The sequence below is a fragment of the Simochromis diagramma genome, unplaced genomic scaffold (genome assembly GCF_900408965.1).
Source record: "Simochromis diagramma unplaced genomic scaffold, fSimDia1.1 OVJJ01000753.1, whole genome shotgun sequence".
Taxonomy (NCBI): Eukaryota; Metazoa; Chordata; class Actinopteri; order Cichliformes; family Cichlidae; genus Simochromis; species Simochromis diagramma.
Window position 1 is genome coordinate 19,727,166 of NW_024387523.1, and position 16,876 is coordinate 19,744,041.

At 38.9% G+C, this 16,876-nt stretch overlaps 1 protein-coding gene across 7 annotated transcripts in view; it reads left to right on the forward strand.

Annotated features, from left to right (window-relative positions):
* hivep3a (HIVEP zinc finger 3a) overlaps positions 1-16,876 on the forward strand; it is a 57,834-nt gene that overhangs the window by 10,805 nt on the left and 30,153 nt on the right. The window contains exon 1 of one of the 7 annotated variants that reach the window (XM_040020340.1): positions 1,112-2,559. The exons of the other annotated variants lie outside the window; for them this stretch is intronic. The gene's annotated coding sequence lies outside the window, so the exon portion shown is untranslated. Of the gene's footprint in view, positions 1-1,111; positions 2,560-16,876 lie in introns of those variants that run through there. 7 annotated transcript variants of the gene reach the window in all.

Sequence of the window (16,876 nt, forward strand, 5' to 3'; positions counted from 1 at the left end):
ATTGTATCAATGACCTATGCAATGCATAGACATGTATTCATGGTAGTTATTGCAAAAAATAAGTAAAAAGAGTTTCACTTGCCAGAACTGGATGACAAACTATTTGGATGGCCTGCATTTCACAGCAAGTATTTGTTAAATAATTCGATTAAATGATCTAAAAGGCAACAACAGCACAAACATTGAGGAAAGGTCCAGTTCAATTACTTAAATTAGTGATGGTGAGGCCAAGCAGACAGGGATTGGATACAGCTGACTGTGTATGTATATTTATTATTATTTAAAATGGCAGTGCCTCTAAACTTGTGCCTTAATTAGTAGCAGAATGCCAGTCAAGCATCAGTTGATAGTAGATATTCTGATGATAACTATAGATATATATATATATATTTTTTTGGAACGAGTGCAGAAAGGTAAAGACGTCCAGGAACACCACAGCAAGATACAAGAGTTGTCAGCAGTAGGGCTGTTCGATATAGCGATATATATCGGATGACGATATAAAAACGTCTATCGTTTCATTTTACGCTATCGTTTGTTTCGTGGTGTCGCAAAATAAACTGTTTACGGCAATATTGTTTTCATCGTTTTGATGGACACTGTAGTGGCTATATTAATTTCTTAAAGTTCTCTCTTTCTCTTATATTTAATATAACCACACTAAGGATGGACAAGCGCCTGTTTTTATGCGTTGTCAGTTAGCAACAACGACGGTAACAGCATCGCGTGTCCGCTTGTTTACGTTCCACATAAACCTTTCACAATAAAGCTCAAGATCCTGTTGAGACTTTTCAAAATAAACTGAATCACGTGAAAGAGCAGATTATTTACGGATGAGAAGCAAAAAAGAGCCGCCAGGTGCTAAAAAATAAACCTTAGACTCAAACGTTAGAACAGGCTTTTCCCCGCAGCACGCCGTGTAATAAATACTCACAAAGAAAACGGCGGGCGTTACAGCTTATGTCTAAAAATGTATAGTTTCATGCATCGGTTAAAACACTCGACTCCAGGTACATGACGCGCAGCTGGAAACACTTCACGCAAGTCGAGCTGCCCGAGATTCACAGAATTTACAGAAAATGTTAAATTTTTGTGATTTATATCGTTATCGGGACGATAGAATTCTTATATCGGGATATGAGATTTTGGTCATATTGCACAGCCCTAGTCAGCAGTATTTTTTTAATCTAATTCAATTTGTCTTATTGGTGTTTTTAAAGACTGCAGGATGGTCTGTTTTTACTTCTTTTTTTTTTTTAGTTAAGTGCGAGGGTGGTCATGCCACTGGCCTTCAGCATCAAGCCCACTGTGTTATATTTAAAAAAACAAAACAAAACCCCCCCACCTTTATCTAGTTGTTATGAGGGGGGACCAAAGAGACCAAAACCATTTTTGTGCCAGCCTGTAATACCCATTATCCAAATCAATACCCATTTTGGGTATTGATTTGCTTTTGGATGCAGCCTCAAGTGGCCATTTTAGGAACTGAAGTTTTTAGCACTTCCACTTTGGCTTAATTTTTCAGCTCTGGAGCTTGCGCATCATTCATCTTGTTTTTTCTTTCCTAGTTTCATCTGGCTACAAAATCAAATGGTTTCAAAATGACGTCACTGGTGTGAGATGTAATAACTTTTAAGTCCAATAGTCATTCTCTTATTTGTGTATCGGTCTTGTTCATGGGCCTGCAGGTAAGTCACAGCCATCAGAGCCTTTTCATTTAGAGAGGACCAAAACTGTAAAGTGTCAAAATTCACCACAACACCAAAACAGTGATGTGAAAGATGCTGAACTGCTTTATGAAGCTGAGGGTGGAGAGTAACTTTCTGTGGGTTTGTGACGTGTAATGCATTACACTGCCACCTGATTCATTAGTCGTTCAAAATTATTGATTCTAGCAGCCTTAAAGTGGATACATGCTGCATTGTGTGTGTGTGGTATTTAGGGTTGCATCACACTGTCTCCCTCTGCTCTGCATGCTCCTGTTGACATGTCATTGTTGTTAAAGGCTGTGATTTTCTGTGATCCCCATGGTAGTAGCTTCTGTGTTATGTCGCTTTAGTTGTGTCGGTGGCTTTGTTCCTCAGTACTACTCTTATATCTGATCGTGCAGCACTGGTAGATAGCATGGTTTCACACAGCTACTGCTGACTCAGCTGGTACCCACAGGTAGACCTCGAGATCGTTCGTGGCCACGTCCCAGTTATTGCTTTAATTCAGAAGTGTTTGTCAGTTGTTACTGCTGCCTACAGTAACAGCAGTTTCTCGCGCCACTCTGTGTGTTGACAGTATAGATTCCTGAACAAGCAGGCTCTTTGGCAGGTTGCCTCAGCCCTGTCTGTTGATTCACTGTTGGTGAAATAAGAGCACATATGGCTGCTCTCTCTCTGCATTACGTCACCTTGAGATCCAGGCAGATTGGTTTGCATTTACTGCCCAGCTTGAGGGGGGAAAAAAAACCTCATTGTATTGGGATTGGTTTGATCTGAGCTGTGCTTTCTCCAAAAATTGGCATGCTGTTTTTGAAATGAACTGCGCCTTAATGAGCTGGATGCACAAAAGGTCAGCAAATTATTTATTCACTTATTTATTTATTTAGACTTTAAATAAAAACAGGCTAGGATGTACTTTTGTGTTCCATATCCTGCTTAACCCAGCAGACAACCTAGCCAGATGCACCAGGCTCTACTGTGTTAGTATTGATCCATCTGAGTTATATCACATCGCACAGAGTTGCTGCCTGCTGCACGCATTCACTCCCCTGTGAAGACTTTGCACGCGGTTGTTATCAGCTATTCACTGGTTTCCATTAGTTTCCTGATTTAGCTCTTTTCATGCACTGATGCTCCGTGTGCTGTCACTGCTTTGGTACTCAGAATGATTTGGTTTGAAACATCTTTATGGCACCTATGCCTCGGCCACATTCACTTCTTTAAAAGCCAAGCTGCCCTTAATAGAATTTAATGTAGAAATCTATAACAAGATCTACTTTAACATTCAACAATCTTTTTTTTCGTAAATCAGTTTTGATAATCTTACAGTACTGAAAATGTGTAAAGTTCTTCTCTGACAAAATGTGTGACATTGAAGAAATACATGAAGAAATATCATCCCTGTATGGTGAATAGGGGTTTTTTTTTTTTCCTCTTCAAGAATTCAACGATCCAAATATGACCTTGCTTCATACATGTGTCAATATCTTTTAATTGGTTTTCCTTAATTGGTAAGGTGAAGAGATGGATCTGTGTCCATCATCTTTCTCATTCTAAAATGGTTTTCCACGTGACTGAAGGCAGTCAGAAAACTGTATAATGTTCATTTTAATGGGGGATTGTGCCATGTGGGGAGTTTTTCAGCACCATCAGAACTGTAATCCCTCCTGCTTTTCTCTCTTATCTATTATACATTAATATTTTAGCTGCTATGACTGTGAAACAGAATAAAAACTCTTAAATCTATTATTGTGAACCTTAAAATAGTCAACAGCCCCAACACCAAATTCTAAAAGTACTGTAGACTAATCACTACTATGAATGTATGGCAACCTTTCTGTCTTTAAGGCAGCAGAACAAATTCTGTCCACTGATGAACATGTTGGACTCGGCTAAGCACAAAATTAATCATTTATCACTGTAGAAAGTCTTTTTTGTGATATTTCCACATTTACAGCTGTAAGTAATTTTACATTTATTTTTATTAAAATACTTTTTCCTTCTATAAATCGTTTGGGGGAAAAAGTCTGATATAATTTTGCATTGCCCAATAGATATATTCAAATCATACATATTAAAAAAAAAAAATATGGAAGCCAATATGAATGTACCTTAAACCGACAGTGGGTGACTTCTCCGGTCAAATTCTACAAACGTGTATGGAAGATTTTCCCTTTCTTATAACCTCATTAAATTGTTAGACAAGTTTATGATGTTAATCATTAGTTTCAAGACTTCTTGAATGACATTACTCCATCAATCCTTTATATGCAGTCTATAGCAGAAGTAGTTTCTTTTATTTGCTTCATGATTTCCCCTATAATATTAACGTTCAGTATTAATTCTCTGTATTTTTCCATTTATTGTAGTTGCAACAACAGGGCTGCAACAACTCAAGTATTTTGAATAATTTTATTATTAAAAAAAAAAAATTTATCGACACAAAGTCTTTGCCTTGATGGTTCGTTTAATGCACGGCTCTGTAGTGCACCATGGAACCATGATCAGTGGTGAGTGTTTCACCCACATTTGTGACTAAAAACAGACCTGCAATACAAATGTTTTTAGGAGCAGCGTGTGGATAAAACGTTTGACCACATTAAGCCCAATTTTATAGAAAAAAAAACTGATAAAACAACAGGAGTAGTGATGATGATGCTGGCACAGTTTAATGTGGCATCCAAAACAGCAGCACTGTTCCTGTAACCGCCATCAAAACTTTACGGGGGGGAAGCTAGTGCATCCTTCATCAAAGCACCTGATCAACAAACTCCGATGTGAAGAAAAGAAAACTTTGTAGCTGCTCCATCCACCGCCGTTTGTTTTACACAGCGAAACATCTACAGTAAGGCTACATTAAAACATGCAGATTGACTGTTACCATAGTCTGACATCATGTTTAAATGATACAGCTTGCTGAAGGCTGACGGCAGCAGTCCTATTTTACATGGAAGTGAACAGCGGTGAGTCTAAATTTGGAGTTCAGGGGATTAAAAGTGAAATGATATAAAACAGTGTCTCAATTAAATATACATACATAGAGATATCTCTGTCTCAGACAGATAAAAGCATTTTTCACAAGGCAGTAAAAATGTACATGGGTCAGTAAAACTTTGAGCCACTGACCTCGGGTTTGGACATTGAGTTATTGTTAATTCATGTCTACATGATCATAACATCTTGTTTTCAGCAGCACAAAAACTTCACATCAAAGCACAGGGCAAACCTCAGAGTGCTGATATGTTTGCTTCTCTTTATTGCAGCCACCACATTCTCCCTGAAACGCTACAGACTCAAACTCATTCACTTACACACTTTAACACAGAGGAACACATGTACAAAACCTCAAAGCCTTCCAAGAAGACAGAATAATGTTAAGGGTTTTTTTTTTTTTTTATCCCTTAATTTAGATTGGGACATTGTCAGCTTTATTATCTTTCTCTAAAAGCAGTTGAGTTTTCTTGGCTGTGTGTTTGGGATCATCGTCTTGCTGAAACGTCCACCCTCATTTCACCTTCACCATCCTGGTAGATGGCATGACTTTTAATCACAAATGTCTTTGCACATTTTTACATTCATCCTTTCTTTACTTATATGAAATGTGCCAATGCCGTATGCTGGGGGAGGGAAAAAAAAAAAAAAAAAAAAAAAAAAAAAAAGGATCCCACACGACAAGGGCGTAGATTTGGTCTTGGCATTGGTGGGGACGGATGATTCAGCCACCGAACCCTGCCCTGTTTTTTTTTTTTTTTCCCCCCTGCGTCTTTGCTTCTTGATTTAAAAAAAAAAAAAAAAAAAAACCAGAGAAAAACACTTACATATGCTATTCTACATGCTTTTAAACCATTTAAAATTACAATTCATGGTTTTATGTAGAGATGGACCGATCCGATATTACGTATCGTATCGGTCCGATACTGACCTAAATTACTGGATCGGATATCGGAGAAAAATAAAAAATGTAATCCGATCCATTAAATATCACGAAAGCACCTCACAAAACTTGCAACACGCCGTAACTCACCTCAGAACGTTAGCACGTCGGAGCAGTATGCATCACGTGATAGAGCGGCTGTGGCATGCAGGACCTGTCGGTGGTCTGGATAGCATTTGGAGCTTCGCTAGCAACCCGGCATTTCATCTCCGACAAAGTTATCCCCGAGAGAAGTAAAGCAAGTGTGTAAGTCCATCTCTGAATGTTTGTAAAGCATTCCTGCGTTATGCTTAACAAGCGATATATGGAGCGACTGCCTCTTCTTGCTGCTACTTCAATCATGAAACTGCTTAATGATCAGCTGATCGGCTTTTCTGTCGCGAGTCAGTGTCTCTGGTTTGTTTTTGGCCCACTTTGCACCAGAAAGAGGAAACCAGTGGATAAACAACAGCAGCACGTTTAAGCTTGATAAGCTGTTAGAATTTATTTAATATTACTTTCTACTCAGGGATCTTTTTCTACGTAGCTGACGCTGGTAACTGTGCAGGGGCGGATCTAGCAAAGTTTAGCCAGGGGGGGCCGATAGGGCATTAACAGGGAAAAGGGGGCACAAAGACATACTTTTCTTTCTTATTCTCATTTAAAATGTCTAGCTTCTAATAAATAATTATCTGACACCCAAAGTTTTAATTTGATGTAAAATGAATAGAAGTCAATTACTGTATATAGTGACTATTAAGTCTAATACAGTATATATACCCTAGTAAGCTATAGTACTTTTTCCTTTGGGAAGGTACCATCTGTGCAGTCTGCAATTTTGTTGAAGAAAGATGTTGAATCTATTTAATATTTCTTGAAAAATAATTGATTTCTGTGCATTTTTTTCCCCCCACATTGCATCAAATTAAGGTTGATTACGTCGATTAAGCATCATGAGGTGGAGCGTGACGGGTGGTTCCCTATTTTTTATTTATTTATTTTTGTTGTTGCTGGGAGTTGGAACCCTATTAGTTAGGTTGCTTAATATTTACGCTAAGTACTCTTTAAAATACCAGAATAGGGAGGATGGTGTAGGTTTAAGTTTATTAGATTGATCAGTATTGCTGAACTATGAAATATTTTTTTGCATACAGGTATAACAGAATAGCTTTAGTGTAGTTGTTGTTTTAAACTTGAGTATGAACTTATACAAAATGCAGCAAGATATTTAAAAAAAACAGTTTTGTTGATTAAAAAACACTATATCGGCTTCATATCTGTATCGGCAGATATCCAAATTTATGATATCGTATCGGACATAAAAAAGTGGTATCGTGCCATCTCTAGTTTTGTGAATTATATAATGTTATATTACTATTAAACAAATGACTAAGTATTTTAGACTTTAGTTTACTTCAGTCATATTCCATATATATTAGGTATCATGTAAAAATAAAAATAGATTCAAATAGGTCATTACAATAAAAGAATATGACTTTAAGGACTTAACAACATTACTTCAGTTATACTACACCAATATAGCTTACACATTAGCACTAAGGGAACACTGAATGACCTGGTGGGTTTTGTCCATAAACTACTCATCTAAGATTACCACAAAGTAAAAGATCTCTCAGCAAAAATTATGCAACATTTTAGGCACATTATTGTCCCGGTCAACTTAGTGAGCTGGGATTTCTTATTCTAAACATGAACTATTACAGCAACAGACATGGACTACTGGTGCCCCACACTACAACCAATGCCCACTATGTGAAGGAGCCAAGCACATGCCTGCTCCTCTCATTAACTGAGATAAACTGCTGACATATTCGTTTTACATCTATACTGTCCAGTCTCTCCTGGTGGACATGGCAACACGTTATTCATAGTTACATACAATTTTAGACTGATGTGGGCCAACGCCTAAAACGATGTGTCCGGAGTTTGCTGTTCTCGTCGGCTCAGATATTTGAAGTTTACTCAGCTACATTCTCGCCTGAAAATATGTTAAACGTTTCTTTTGCGACCCAGAAAGCGTAATAAGAGCAATACTAAAACTAAGTAGCTGCAGTAGTAGTAGCCATTGTTGGAAACTGGAATTGGCTGAGCCAATCTGGGATATGGTTTTTCAATTTTGTTGCCCGGGTGGAAAAACGGGAGAAATTCGGGAGAATGGTGGCTCCGGGAGATTATCGGGAGGGGCACTGAAATTTGGGATTCTCCCGAAAAACTCGGGAGGGTTGGCATGTATGGCCTAGCATAGCCTGTAACGTTATTATGACGGACACATTTCATGAGTGAACTTGACTTTAAGTGACTTACAGGTTTCTTTGAAAAATACTTTCTTATATCCAGGTTCTTCCTTTTTTGCTGCCATCCTCCTCTCCTCCCTGCAGGCAGTGTTGCCAACTCCTCAGTAAGGAAAATCGCTATTGGCTGTCCTAAAAGTCGCTAGAAGTCGCCAAATGACGTCATCACGTAATTTGCATAATTTGTCATGCTAATGTAATTGTAACCTACGTTGTTGGAGAGAGAAATAACACCGTGGAAGAGACAGTAAAAAAAAACGTCCTAAATGCAGTTAGAATATATTTAGAACTACAAATTAAATTTATTTTAGCAATTATTGTTTTTTAATGTCAATTCCAACCCTGCTCCTTTATCCGGGCCTGGACCGGCAAAAGTGACCCGAAATTGGCACTCTGGTGGAGTTACTTTGTGTGTGAGAGTGTGTGTTTATAAGTAGTTTTAAACCTTGTGATCCACAAAACAGCATAACAGTAAAGGAAGAACTGACTGCGTTACAGTCAGTGCGGGAGCGGCGTTTGGACGCACAGGTGTGAACGTCTCCTGCCCCGATAAGCAGCTGGGGGAGGACTATAAGATAAGATAACCTTTATTAGCCCCACACGTGGGAAATTTGTTTTGTCACAGCAGGAAGTGGACAAAAGTTAAGCAAAAATTAGAATACAATAAGAATAAATACAGTACACAACTGTACAGAATAGAATAAAATACTATATACAGTAGAATAAAATATACAATAAGATAAAAATAGAATACAAATGCTATATACAACTGAGTAAAAATACAACGATGCCAGAAAGCCTCCGCTTGTGAGCGCTTTGGCACGGGTGAGGTGCCCACGGCAGCACCGCTGCTTGTTGAGAGTAAGAGCGATACGCGTTTTCACGTCAAAAAGTAGTCCTAAATAAGTCTCCAATAATACCAGGAAAAAGTCGCCAGATTTGTCTTTAGTCGCTTTTTAGGAAAAAAAAAGTCGCTAAGGGGGTCTGAAAACTCGCTAAATATAGCGACAAAGTCGCTAAGTTGGCAACACTGCCTGCAGGTCCTCGCAGCGCAGGATTGCCGCTGCTAAAACTAAACAGAGCTCCCTGAAAGGCACAGCCAATCACATTGGCCATATTTGTCACACGAGGACTCCAGTAGAGAAGTAATTTAACTCTTTCTGCACCGCTGGGTGAACGAGACGTTGACAGATCGTTTTTTTCTTTCTATCGGTTTTGTTTTTCTTTACTCGAAGAGATCAAATTATTGGTGGGGACAATTCAATAATCGCACGATATTGGTGGGGACATGTCCCTTCCGTCCATGCCAAATCTACGCCCTTGCCACACGATGATGTTCCCACCTCCAAACTTCATTGTTGGTATGGTGTTTATTGAACTCCAAAAAGTTCAGTTTTAGCCTTATCTCATCAGACTATATTCTCGCAGTATTTCACAGGCTTTTCTTGTCTAAATGTTTTCCAGCAATCTTTTTCATGCTTTTTTTTTTTCAGCAGTGGAGTCCTACGTGGTGAGTGTGCATATAGGACATGGCAGTTAAATTCATTATCATTTTCTTTGAAAAATTTTACCTGCTGATTCCAGGTCTTTCTGTAGCTCCACACAAGTGATCCTTGGTTCTTGGACAACTCTTGTGATAATTCTTTTCACTTCTCATTCTGAAATCTTGGAGAACCTGGTTGTGGCTCGTTTATGCTGAAATTATGTTCTTTACTTCTGGATTATGGCCCCAGCAGTAGTCACTGGAACCTTCGGTAGTTTAGAAGTTCTTCTGTAACCAATGCCATTAATATGTTTTGCACCAATAAGGTCTTGAGAGAGCTCATTGGGTTTAACCATCATGAAATCTGTCTTGTGTGACACCTTGGTAATGAGACACCTTTTTATAGTGACCAGTTGGAACTGAACCAGCCGATATTAATTTGCACTAAGTGGCAGGATTACTTTCTAATTACTGATCGTTTTCAGCTGGTGTCATGACTTTCCATGCCTTTTGCACCTCCCTTTCTTCATGTGGTCATGCTGTATAGTCACCTACAGTGTTTGCCATTATATTGGTAGGGAGTTTTTAAAAGGGCAGAGCTGGAAACCACAAATTCAAATATTTTCCTGATGTCATCATTTATATATAAAGTGTGCCCTGCAGGGGGTCGGTGTGGATTTCCTGCTAGAGGACTGACATTTTCTCTGTTGAATTTCTCACACGTAGGAGCGAAAACGAAACAATTCCTTTCATTCGGAAAATGCTCATAAATGGCTCAGCAGATAGAATGAATCCCACCTATTTATGTCCACATAAAAATGATTCACACAGTCTCATGAGATGTAAGCTACCTTATTTGACTGCAGGTGTAGCCATTAGGAGTATGCCTGTGTTATCAGAATCAATGAGGGTATGCAAATAGTGTCACAGTTTCAGTCAGCGACCAAACCAAAAGCCACATTCACACCCTGAAGCCAAAAACTCTCGCAGAAACAACCTAACTTAGATGTGGGGACAAATATAGCAGGCAGCTGGTCATTCTGCCTATAATTAGCATTTCCTCTCTCCATTTTCAGCTTGTTTTCTCATCACTTGCACAATGCCTCCCATTTTTTTGTGTCAAACTCCTTGTTCCTGATTTGGCTTGCTGCTGCTCTAAATATGATTTACTAACTTTTCTGTAAATGAGCCTTTTGTTCCTGGGCTTCTGCAAATATTAACACATTTTTAATAGAGAGTGTACCTTTTAGCTATATGATATACATTGAGGTTAATGAAGTTAACAGAGCAAAAAAAAAAGTTATTTGAATCCTTTCCTCTGCTGTTTTTAAAATCTAAGGCCACAAAGTACTGACTTTTATCAACCAGCACTGATGGCCAGGAAGGTGCTGCAGCATCAGAGTCTGACACAACTTCCAGCAGCCTGTAAGCAGTTTTTTTTCCCCTAGCTCTAAATAGGGCTTTGGTGGTGGCCCACCCATATAGATCAACAAACATAGCAGGATTGAACAGAACTGTTAAGGGAATTGTTCACACTGTGGTTGTCTGTGCCGCACATCTGTCAATGCAAATCAGCTTCCTATAGACTTTGACATGGATAATCAAGTAAAAGTAAAAAGTAAAACAAATATAACTTAACAATATTGTCCATATAAGCGTCAGTAAAAAAATGATTAAAAGATACTACAACAATTACTTCATGAAAATATCCCAAGAATTGTGACACACTGCAGGTCTCTGTCAGACAATTACATTAGAATATATAGTTTTTGATTCACAGGCTGGCAAGTTCAGAAGGTCACTAAAGTGTGTTTCCAATTATAATTGTCTTACTGTATGTGCGTGCTTTCTGTTGTCTGTGTTGGTACTTTGGAACAGCAGAAACCAATCCAGGCTTTCCACTAGTTTGACATTTGGGGGAAATTTGGCTTTGCTTTCTAGCTGAGAGTTGCATAACTGTAAAGCCCCCATTTCGATTCCAGCTCATGACCTCTGTTGCTTGCCATGCTTCTGTCCAGCTCCCCTTGTTTCCTCTGAATTTTCCATGGGAAATTGGAGAAAATGACAATAAATAATTGGGTAACAATACTGTGAATGCTTAATCAGCATTCACACTAATAACAAAGTCGGTATGATAAGGGGCGCATCTGAATTTCAACTTCCAATTTTGTGTAATATATTGGTATATTTGTATATTAGAGCTCTTTGTATTATTAGAGCTATTTTGTAATATTTTGTAGTATATTGTAATATTTTATATTGGTACTTTAACTTGTTCGTAACTGTCTTGAGCAACTGTGACCACATAATTGTCTCTGAGATTAATAAAGTATATTGTGGATCTGAAAATAGGAAATTGGAATGTCATGGTTACCATAGTACAGTGTTTCCCAACCACTGTGCTGCGGCACATAGGTGTGCTGTGAGAAATGATCAGGTGTGCCGTGGAATATTATCTGGTTCCTGATTAGTAGTCTAAGGCTACGTTCACACTGCAGGTCTTAATGCTCAATTCAGATTTTTTTTGATCAAATATGATTTTTTTGTCTGCTTGTTGACACTACAAATAAAATGTGACAGCAAACGCGCTCTAGTGTGAACCCTCAAAGCGGCCCGCATGCGCAAAAGAAGACGTCACACACAACGCGCTCCGTTTAGATCCAGACCAAACAGTATTGTTTGACTGATGGCCCTTAATATAAAGACTTGTTTTGGACTTTACGTTTCCCAATTTTGCTTTAAGTTATAAAGTTATTTTGTTATTTGCATATGGCCTAATAATTGTCCTTATTGCTGTTTTAGAGAGGAGCGGTGCTTCAAAGGATGGTTGCAGATTTCTGTCAGAGTCTGCAGATTATACGGTACAAATAAAATGTTCACGTTTCTCCAACGTTGTCTTCCCAACAGTTTCACTGGATGGCCAGGAAGCGTTCACAATGTCTTCTCCGGCGCTGATAAGTGGCGTCTGTCTTGTGTCAGTGACGTAAAAGATGGATTTAATGCGACATGACCGTTCAAACAGCAGTCGCTTTCTAAAACATCAGATATGTATCTGATTCAGTACCACATACGTAAGTGACCCAGATCAGATTTGAAAATATCGGATTTGTGCCATTCACACTGTCATACCATGATCGGATATGGGTCGCATAGGGTCAAAAAAGTCGTATTTGATGCGCTTTTGCCTGCAGTGTGAACGTAGCCTGAGCGACCACATGAGTAACGGGCAGAACAATTTCATTCTTCCACTAGAGGGCAGTACAACTACTTGCTCTAATGAAATGGGTTGCCAACTGCCAGTAAAACAGAAGAAGACAAAGAAGAAATTACATAATGGTCATGCTGTGAGTGAAACAATGCAGGGCGTGATAGCAATGGATAAATATCTAAAAAGAAAAAGTAGTCAATCTGACCTGGGTCCTGGAGAAAATCTGACTCAGATGAAAGCCCTAGCTTGAGTAGTGGTCAGAAGAAAGCAAAAAAGCCATACTGGGGACAAACTGAGCCAATTCCGCTAAACCTGGTGCGCGGGGGGAAATGATCAATATGCTTTTTGGGACACTTTTGTTTGGCGGTGTGCCGTGTGATTTTTCTAATGTGAAATATGTGCCGTGGCTCCAAAAAGTTAGGAAACACTGCCATAGGACATGTCACAAAAACCCTCTATCTTAGTTGTTGTGGTCTTCTTCTTTTGGCTGTTCCTGTGAAGGGTTAGTACAGTAGATGTTCTGCCTCCATCTGGGCCTTCACCAATCTGACATGGAGTTGTTCTGATCCACACATTGATTTGGCAAAAACTTTACGGTGTGTGCCCTTCTCGACAGAGCCTTCCCTGTTTATTTAGACTTGGGGCTTGCACAAGACATACACTGTTTTATAGCCTTTCATATGGCTGGGTTTTCTTTTAATGTTAGAGTTATACTAGAACATTAGCAAGAAGTATAAATCTATGAAAGGCGTTAAATTTAATAAAACGTGTCATGCTGAATGCTCAAATAAAAATAAAATGCTTGGCATATCAAAATGTATCATACGTGTGAAATTTGGATTGTGTATTACAGTCACGTTGCTTTGGTGAAAAGTGAAAATCTAAATTATTGCTCCTTAACCTCCTAAGACCCGAACGCTTTCATGGCATGCATTTTCAATTTCTCTTTGCTATTTGCCCTGATTGGGACCTGATGATTTTTTTTGTGTGTGTTGTTTTTTTTTTAACTTGATTTTTGTATAAGAGGAAATTTGTTTTAAATTTCGATAAAACAGTGGCAGTATCATGTCCGCGTAAGTGGATATCAGGCCCTTGTAGAGCAAAATTTAGTATTTTGGTCTAGACAACCCAAAATGTGATGTCCATATATGTGGACGCCAGGTCCTAGGAGGTTAAATACAGAAATGTTCCTCCTTGCTACATAAAGCCACATTTGTACACACATGGAATTAGTATGTTATTGGAACATTTGGAACTAGAGTCTAAATCAGCACCACCCACCACAGCTGAGCTCTGCACAACATCTGTCAACATGGACTGCTGTTGACGAGTCAGGTCATACGGTAACTGGAGCTCTTTTTGGAGCTCAGGTGACCATTTATCTCCATGGACTCTTTACACTGTGGCAGTCCAACTTAACCCATGTTGGTCACATGGCTATTTTCATTGGCCATTAGGGCAGGTTGAGGTTGAGAGGGGCATCTGTGTCCTCCTGCTTGGCGGGTGTATGGTGGGGGTTGGGTGGGGGGATCTCTGGTCTGTCTGTGGCTCACTGTCTTGTAATGGCTGGTAGACTGTACTGTCTGTACTCTAAGATCATACAGCTGTGCTTTACATCAAATATGAAGCACAATTTTAAATTGGCTGTGATGATGCTTTTAAGAGATCATTATGTACCACAAACTGACTCTGTAAAGACTACTCCATAGTGTGGCAGGCGTAGCAGTGACAGATTCTGCTTCCTGTGGTGTTTTAAGGCCATATGGGAAACCTTCGACTGCTGGGATTCTAAGGAGCACCCTGCCTGTGTTTTCTCTCTGGTGACAGGTGGCACAGTGCCTCAAAACTCCCTCTATGGCTCGGCAGGATGGAGCCAGAACTGACCCAAGCTTGGATGCTGCTACTGACAGTCTACCGCAACGCAACGAAAGTTAGACCAATATATGTTTTTGTCAATACTGGCCTTTTAGGTAAAATCGAATATTGATCAATGGTCATCACACTCATCCAATTTGAAGATTTACTTGACAAGTCCAAAACCAGCCATAATTGATATACTCCCTTATGTCTTATTTTGGGGAAAAGCTAAAACTCCAGCACAATATGCAAATAAGCCCTCCCCAAAAAACAAAACAAAACTGAAATCTTTTAAAGGCTTGTCACCAGTGTTGGTCAAGTTACTTGAAAAAAGTAATCAGTAACTAATTACCGATTACTTCCCCAAAAAAGTAATCCCGTTACTTTACTGATTACTTATTTTCAATAGTAATTAATTACTTAGTTACTTAGTTACTTTTTAAAAACACGATTTACAACCTGAATAGGTGATAAAGTGATAGATCTTTCAGCCCAATTCTACTTTTTCTGCATGATCTGTCATACAAAATGTAATCAAATGGAAAAGTCTCTTTTTAAAACTTGTTTTATCAGTTTTAATCTTTTAACTTTATGCATCAAGCAAAAATTTAATTATATGCAACATTCTCTGACTTGAATAAATTAGTTTAACATTTAAACCTATTTTCTGCACATTCCAGCACATAAAATATTTTTTTGTGTTTACACTCACTCTTTCAAATAGATGCAAGTAAAACACAGCAGAAAATAAATAAAGTCAAAGACTCAGCGGTCCTGTTGCTCTATTTTCACCTATAAAGCAGGAGTAGGGCAGGCGGAGGTTTACCCTGGTGCAGGTGTGCCGCGGCGGTCAGTGGAAGAATCCGCGAGTTTCTCTGTAAGTTTCCCATTACGTGGTAGCGCACTCGGTGCTTGCTTGGAAGTTTAGGGATTTTTTTCGCTGTAAAAAGAAGTTTTCTTCCCACGCACAACGGACACTAATGTTTTTGTCACTTTTTATGGAATCAAACTCAAAGTAAGGTCAGTACTTCCACGCTTTAAATGCTGCACGCTCATACTCTCTCCCGCACTCGATATATGATGCACTGTTGATCTGCACACAGCTGTTGCCACGAACGTCGCACTCGCTTACGTCACTGTCATGAGACATTCTCGCAAAAAAAATCACGGTTTTAGTAACGCAGTAACGCAGCGTTCCTACAGGAAAGTAATGGTAATCTAATTACCGTTTTTGCAATAGTAATCCCTTACTTTACTCGTTACCCGAAAAAGTAATTAGATTACAGTAACGCGTTACAAGTAACGCGATACTGCCCATCTCTGGTTGTCACATAAGAGGGCTCTAAGGAAAAAAATGCATCTTTTCTAAATATTTTGTACTCATAGCTTGACAATATAATTACAATAACAACAAAGTAGTGAACTATGTATTTACTCCTTTAATGGAAAAAGAAGTGTGTTGTGTTGATTCTGATCATGTAGTAAATATGATGAACTTGTGGTGTCTGACCCAAGATTCTTGAATAATTTCCCTAGACACCCACCTGGGGCCGCCACATTTAAAGAGCACAGCACTGGCTCCATCCTTTGAAGATAAAATGAATACATAAGCCTTTTCTGTAAAGCTTTGATAGGGGAAATGCTTGACCTGTTTTAAATGTAATCTTCCATAACCTGGGACTTTTACAATAAACCCGTTTAGCTGTAAATGGGGAAAAATGGCTCGGGTTTGTGGTAATACAGAAAATCAAAAAAATAACAGTACAAACAAAACTTTTTATTCTTCCTAAAATTACATATGACCATTTTGCAGACAAAATGGTGTCGAAACTGGAATTAGCCAGACGTATTCAAAACATTTGCATCTTCAAAAATAGCCCTTTTTTTCCTATTCAACCACTGCTAAATGTTAATGTATTGTTTAGCTCGAGGAACTAAAATGAATCCAGTGTTCAGTTTAGGGAAAGAAGGGCAGCATTGTGAAACCTTATCTTTTTATTTCCATCCTTTTCTCATCCTACATTCCTAACAGACAAAAAAAAATCCTGTTGAGGAAACGTGTTTGGAAGCATGATGTTCAAACTGTGACAAGGCCATGCAGATGAGCCCCAGCTGCACAGACGGAGACAACCCTGTGAAAGAGCTTGACACTGGCAGCTCTGTCACCTCCAGACAGTAGAGCAAGGGTCAATATTCGTCCTCTGATAATATGATAACAAACGCTGAAAGCAATAATCACCTGGATTTTCACCAGATTTGGGCCTCTGCAAACATTTTTCGTAAACAGCAAAGCTGAAGTAGCCAAAATGTCCTCAGTCGTACTGTGTGAAAGATTAATGTTCAGCATTTTGCATACGCTGCCATTTGCTCTGAACAACTGGGAACATCCAAAGT